The following is a 7,738-nucleotide window of genomic DNA, read 5'->3' on the forward strand; positions in this document are numbered from 1 at the left end:
AATGCCTAGGATATCAATGTTTATGTGTTCCACTTCATTTTTCATGATTTCCAACTTTCCTAGATTCATACTTTGTACATTCCAGGTTCCGATTATTAATGGATGTTTGCAGCTGTTTCTTTTCATTTTGAGTCGTGCCACATCAGCAGATGAAGGTCCTAAAAGCTTTACTGCATCCACGTCATTAAGTTCGGCTCTACTTTGAGGAGGCAGCTCTTCCCCAGTCATCTTTTGAGTGCCTTCCAACTTGGGGGGCTCATCTTCCAGCACTATATCAGACAATGTTCCGCTGCTATTTATAAGGTTTTCACTGGCTAATGCTTTTCAGAAGTAGGCTGCTGGGTCCTTCTTCCTAGTCTGTCTTAGTTTGGAAGCTCAGCTGAAACCTGTCCTCCATGGATGACCCTGCTGCTATCTGAATACTGGTGGCATAGCTTCCAGCATCACAGCAACACACAAGCCCCCACAGTATGACAAACTGACAGACACGTGGGGGCCAATATGAACTAGGCATATTAATTATTATGATATAACTTAAGATAGCAATAATTTAGTGGTGCTGTCTAGTACGGTAGCCTCTAGCCACAAGTAGCTATTTAAATTACTGAAAATTAAATAAAATTAAAAATTTGGTTGTCTGAGGCTGGGTTCCCTAGAAAAGCAAAACCAGTAAAACATATAAATGTATATGTAGAGAGCTTTATATCAAGGAAACGTCTTACGCAATTGTAGAGGCTGGAATGTCCCAAGTCGGTGGATCCAATAGAGGGTTCTCTTGATTCACCTAGCTGCAGGGTCTGGCGAACCCAAGATTGGCAGGTCGGAAAGCAGGTCTTTGCTCACAGGCTGTCAATATCAACAAATCCGAAGAATGGCAGATAAGCTGATTGCTGAAATCCCAAGAACCAGAGGTCAGATGAACAGGAGACAGCTGCAGGACCCAGAGTGTGCAAAACAGCCAGAATGTCTGCTTATATTCGCATGCAGGCCACACTCCCCAGGAAAATGCCTTTCAACTGATTGGCTACTCACAGCGGATTTGATCATGGGAGTGATCACATAAACACTGAGAATCATGGCACAGCCAAGTTGACACACGATATTAACCATCACATTAGTTTTTCAGTTATTGCAGCCACATTTCAAGTACTCAGTAGCCATATGTGGTTAGTGGCTACAGTATGGGAAAGTACAGCACATTTCCATCATTACAGACAGTTTTATTGGACAGCACTGGATTAGAGTATTAATTTTGCATACTGTATACATCTGAATGAATAATTACCATTATTTAATAATTACCACTAATAATTGTATTTGAAAAGTATAGAAATATTTGGAGACCCAAAATATTAATTCATTAACATAACCAATTAAGGTATAATTACTTAATGAATTAACTATAGCTAACTAATATTATTAATTAACTTAATAATTACATAACTTAATTATTTCTCAGAAATCCTGGATATCTCAAGCAAATCTTTTGCAAGTGCTACCAGTAGCACTGGGCTGGGTAGTGGCAATAAACTCATGGTCGTATTCTTCTTTTTTTTTTTTTTACCATGCTTTGGTGAAAGTTTACAGCTCAAGTTAATTTCTCATACAAAAATTTATACACATATTGTTATGTGACACTAGTTGCAGTCTGTATAATGTGACAGTACACTACCCCTTTCCACTCCCGATTTCCCACGTCCATCCAACCAGCTCCTGTCCCTCCCTGCCTTTTCATCCTGCTATTTTTTATGGGCAGAAGCCAGCCATTTGGTCTCGTGTATCTGCTAGAAATAAGAAGCAGTCTCTTCACGAGTATTACTTTATGTTTTATAGTCCAGTCTAATCTTTGTCTGAAGAGTGGGGTTTGGGAATGGTTTTAGTTATGCGTTAACACAGAGTTCAGAGGCCATGGCTTCAAGGGTTCCTCCAGTCTCAGTCAGACCAGTAAGTCTGGTCCCTTTACATGAGTTTGAGTTCACTCCACGCTTTTCTCCTGCTCCATCAGGGACTCTCTGTTGTGTTCCCTGTTAGGGTGGTCATTGGTGTTAGCTGGGCACCACCTAGTTCTGGTCTCAGGCTGATGGAGTCTGTGGTTTATGTGGCCCTTTTGTCTCTTGGGCTAATATTTTCCTTGTGTCTTTGGTGTTCTTCATTCTTCTTTGCTTCATGTGGATTGGGACCAATTGATACATCTTAGATGGCCGCTTGCAAGCTTTTAGGACCCCAGACACCACTCATCAAAGTGGGATGCAAAACATTTTCTTAATAAACTTTGTTATGCCAATTGACCTAGATGTCCCCTAAAAGCATGGTCTCCAGTCCCCTGCCCCTGCTACTCTATCCCTCGAAGTATTTGGTTGTGCACAAGAAACTTCTTAGCTATTGGTTTATTCCAGTTGTGCTGACTTCCTCTGTAATGTGTGCTGTCCTTTCCTTAACCTAAGATGATTCTTGTCTACTATCTATTTAGTGAATCCCTCTCTCGCTACCTCCCCACCCTCATAACCATCAAAGAATGCCTTCTTCTGCGTTTAAACCTTTTCTTGAGTTCTTATAATAGTGGTCTCATACAGTATTTGTCCTTTTGCGACTGACTAATTTCACTCAGCATAATACCTTCCAGATTCTTCTATGTTGTAAGATATTTCAAGGATTCATCATTGTTCTTTATTGTTGCGTAGTATTCCATTGTGTGCATATAGCATAATTTGTTTATCCATTTGTCTTAGTTATCTAGTCTTGCTATAACAGAAATACCACCAGTGGATGGCTTTAACAAAGAGAAATTTATTTCTTCACAGTAAAGTAGTCTAAAAGTCCAAATTCAGGGTGTCAGCTCCAGGGGAAGGCTTTCTGTCTCTGTCGGCCTTCTCGTCAGTCTTCCCCTGGACTAGGAGCTTCTCCACGCAGTGACCCCAGGTCCAAAGGACACGGTCTGCTCCCAGCACTACTTTCTTGGCGGTATGAGGTCCCCTACTCTCTGCTTGCTTCCTTTTTGTTTTTATCTCTTGAGAGATAAAAAGTGATGCAGGCCACACCGAGGCAAACTCCCTTTACATTGGATCAGGGATGTGACCTTAGTAAGGGTGCTACAATCCCACCTTAATCCTCTTTAACATAAAATTGCAATCACAAAATGGAGGACAACCACACAATACTGGGAATCATGGTCTAGCCAAATTGATACATTTTTGGGGAGATGTAATTCAATCCATGACACTGTTCATCTGTTGATGAGCATCTAGGTTGTATTCATCTTTTTGCTATTGTGAACAGTGCTGCCATGAACATGGGTGTGCATATGTCTATTCATGTGATGGCTCTTATTTCTCTAGGATATATTCCAAGGAGTAGGACTGCAGGATCCTTTGGTACTTCTATTTCTAGCTTTTTAAGGAGAGCCAAATTGTTTTCCAAAATGGTTGTACCATTTTACATTCCCACCAGCAATGCGTAAGTGTTCCAGTCTCTCCACGACATGGTTGGATTCTTTAATAATAATTGTAGCAACTAATATCTATGTAATTCTTACTATTCACAAGTCAATATAATAACTACACATAATATATGCTTAGACCTAAGCACTGGTGGCGCAGTGGTTACATGCTTGGCTGCTTAGCAGGAGGTTGGTGGTTTGAACTCAGCAGCTGCTCTGCAGGAGGAAGATATGGCAGTCTGCTTCCGTGAGGAGTTACAGACCGGGAAACCCTATGGGGCAGTTCTGCTCTGTCCTACAGGGTCGCTATGAGTTGGAATCAACTCAACAGCAATGAGTTTGGAATTGTTTCATCAAATCTCACCTGTGAGGTAGGTACTAGGAAACTGAAACAAAGAGAGGTTAAGTAAGTTGTTCAAGATCAATAGCAAGCAATAGGTAGTCAAGATTCAACCTGAAGCAGGTTGACTGGAGAGTCTATATATTAAATCTCTGCTGTGTGTTCTATTAAAGTAGTACTTGGAAGTTACAGAAAACACCTGCGATTAACATATAGGTGGCATTCTGTTGTGAACATTCAGTAGCATCATTCATGTTCTGGTTATGATAGAGACCCCCTTGGATGTAGGCTACATGTGTGTTTGTGGATTATAAAATAATGTTTTTTTTCCAAAATGGGATCTTGAAATTTAAGCGTTTGTATAAGCGTGTGGATGAAACTGCAGAGTTGTTGTTTGTTAGTGGAAGAGAGAATGGCATTAACCGTTACAGGATTCTTTTTTTCTTCCTGGTGTCTGGATTAGAATTTTGTCTCAAACATGCCTGTTGGGCAGCAGTATAGTACAGTGTTCAGGAGTATGGCCTCTGGACTTGAACTGCATAGGTTTAAACCACAGGTTATTTGATTGCTAGCTGCAAGCTTGCGTGGGGTACCCGATTCTTCTAAGTTTCAGTTTCTTCATCTGTAAAATGAGGAAAGTAATGGGCTTACTGTGAGGATTAAATGAGCTAATGCACTTTGCACATTGGCTGGCATATGTAAAGAGTTAGTAAAGTTAGCCATTTCTATTATGTTTACAGGAAAAGGGTACCTCTAAAATTTTTATGTTTCAGAGATCATTGAGTCCAGAGATTTGTTTACCCAAATCACGCTGGCAGAAAGCTGAATGAGAAAAGGATCTGAAACGTTGGTCATGGAAGAATTCGTTTTCTAAATATCAGGACTCTTTTAAACAGAGGAAACCTGGAGTAAATTGTGTGATTTTTTTCCCCCATCTTGCAATATTTCAGGAGAGGAAAACGTGCTTTTTCTTTTTTAAAAAAAACTTTGTTGTTGTTGTTGAGAATATATACAGCAAAGCATACACCAATTCAACAGCTTCTACATGTACAATCCAGTGATGCTAATTACATTCTTTGGGTTGTACAACCATTCACATCCTCCTTTCTGAGTTGTTCCTCCCTCATTAACATAAATTCAGTGTCCCTAAGATTCTTATCTAATCTTTTGAGTTGCTATTGTCACTTTGATCCCATATGGATCTTAAAAGAACTTAATGCTCAAGGCAGACATTTTTTACTGGTTCATAAAAAAAAAAAAAAATTTTTTTTTTTTTAATGCTAAACTACTGTTTGGTTTTAAGAAGACTTCAGGGGATATTTTTGGTTTAAGGTTTAAAGATCATCTCAGGGTGATAGTTTCAGGGGTTCGTCTAGCCTCCATGGCTCCAGAAAGCCTGAATTTCATCAGAATAAGAAGTTCTGTTCTGTTCCCCCTGCTTTTTGAACAGGATTCTGTTATAGACTCTTTAATTGAAATGTTCAGTAACAGTAGCTAGTATTCTTATGGTGAGTTAAAGTGTACTTATTTTAAGTACATGTGCTTAAACATCATCTCTGCAAAGAAGCTGGCTTGGGAGTAGCCAAGGCTACCTCTAGATTTGATAATTCACTAGGAGGGCTCACATGATGTCATACTTAGAGCTATGATTTATTACAGAGAAAGGATACAAAGCAAAATCAGCAAAAGGAAAAGGTAGATGAGGCAAAGTCCAGAGGAAACCAGGCACAAGATTCCAAGAATCCTTTCCCAGTGGAATCACACAGGATGCGCTTAATCCTCCAGGGACAAGTTGTAACAGCATGTGTGAAATGTTGTCTCCAGGAAAGCTAATCCACACCTTTTGTCCAGGATTTTCACCGGGGGTCAATCATGTTGCCATATAGTGCCTGTGACTGACGTTACTTGCTGAAGCTCCAGACCCCTAGGGGGAAAGCAGGTGTTCATCATAAATCACATGGTTAGTATAAACCGGCCACACTAGTGTGGCTCAAGGCCTTAGGCATGCCAAAACACTCTTATCAGACTGAACATTCCAAGAGCTCAATTCTCAGTTCCTAGTCAGTTCCATGTCTGGGTGGCCAAGGGCCAGTCATGAAATAGGCCTTTCTTGAGAACGTGCAGGGTTTGAGCAACCAAAGTCTGCTGAGTTAACCCTTTTTTGCAGAGTTCTACCCTCACCAAACCCTAGTCCCTTGCTCTCTGGTATTTTTCTTAACGGCACTTATCACTGTCATATATTTGGCTACATGTGAATTTATTTATTTGACATGAAGAAATATCTTACATTTTTCTTATTTGTTATTCTTTCTGCACTAGCGTATAATTTCCACGAGGCTAGAGACTTTGTTCACTGCTGTATAAAACAGTGCTTGGATTATAGTAGGTCCTCAGCAAATATTTATTGAGGAAGTGAATGAATGAAAATTATCACTTACACAATACTTAGAAATGCAAATAATGATAGCTGGATATAAATTATTGTGACATGCTGTTATCCTATGAGCGACAATTTTCTCACTTTTTTTTTTCTGTTTCCTAAACAGGTCTAGATTTCTGTAGCCAGATCCTTCCCTCAAAGATTTGTTGTGCCCTTGAATGTAAGTTTAAATGCCCCAGAGGGACAGACTCTCGGCCTGTTGTCCCGCTCTTTAGCCAGTGTTGTGGAACAGGCTGATGGAAAGGTATGCTACGGAAAGGACATGAGACTAAGACTTTGAACTTCAGTGGTGTAATTTATTCATTAGCTGTTCTCTACAGTGTTTGGTGCCCAACAGGTTTCTTAACATTCAGCTGAGCAGGGTAAGGTCTCAGAACACTGCTTGCACAAGAATCATAGATACTGGGCAGAAATAAGGCCTGTTTGTTTACGTACCCTTTTTGTATTTTGAGCCAGATATATACAACTTTCTAATGGTTGTGAAATGGCTAAGCATTTGAGATTGGTATTGACCAGCTCCACCTTTTAGATAATTTGTGCTTACCACAGGCATATCATTGTACAGCCATCAATAGCTTAGCTTTAGTAGAATAAAAAGCACACTTCCACCTCCTCTGCATTTGATGGCTTACTCACAAAACCTGATAACCTTTTATGCTCATACAAATGATAGAAAGAGGGACAGTATAAAAGACATGACATAGAACCTCAGATTCCAAGGCCTGTCACAAATGTTTATAAGATATTAACTCTTCCTGACCTACATTGAAGAAAATAAGTGAGAATTAAGAAACCACTACAAATTCTTTTGGGACCTCTTTTAGATCTGGTACCCTGTGAAAACAGCGTGGGGGCAGTGTCTGACCTGCTCGATCCCACAAGGGAGAAGGAGAACCAAGATCGACAGCCCAAGGCTGATTCTTATGAGGTGAAGTCAGACATACCTCCCCTCTCTACTATCTCTACCAATTCTGACACCAACTGTCCCTCCCACAGCACACTCTGCTGGACTCGATAATTCATTGCAATAGCCACACAGAACTCACAAACCATGCTCACAATTATGGGGTTTATCAGGGAAGTAACGTTTATAATTCAGGCTCAAGAACACTCAGGATACAGTTCTTTCATCAGGACAGCCTCTCTCCAGCTGTGCTTGCAGGCACGTCTCTCCCTGGCCCTCAGCCTCTGTACAAAGGCACTCAGCTTTCTCTCTGTGGGCTGGGGAGCCCAGGTGTCTCCTGCTGCCAGGTCTCTGCTGCTGGGTCTCTCTTGCTGGTCTCATCTTCCTTTGTGGTGGTGGGCTCTTCTCCCCTGCTCTGGAATTGATTCTCTTTTAAGGCAAAACTGTCCAATCCCCTTGGTAGGCCACAATTATCCACACAATCACCTGGGTGGTAGTTACAAACCATGTCTAGAAATGCCACACACAAAAGTAATTACTCCACTGCATGCTGTCATGAAAATCTACATTATGAGAACCTAGAAGAGGAAGGAAGCATTCAATTTCCCCAGATCAACT

This window comes from Loxodonta africana, chromosome 7 (genome assembly GCF_030014295.1).
Source record: "Loxodonta africana isolate mLoxAfr1 chromosome 7, mLoxAfr1.hap2, whole genome shotgun sequence".
Classification (NCBI taxonomy): domain Eukaryota; kingdom Metazoa; phylum Chordata; class Mammalia; order Proboscidea; family Elephantidae; genus Loxodonta; species Loxodonta africana.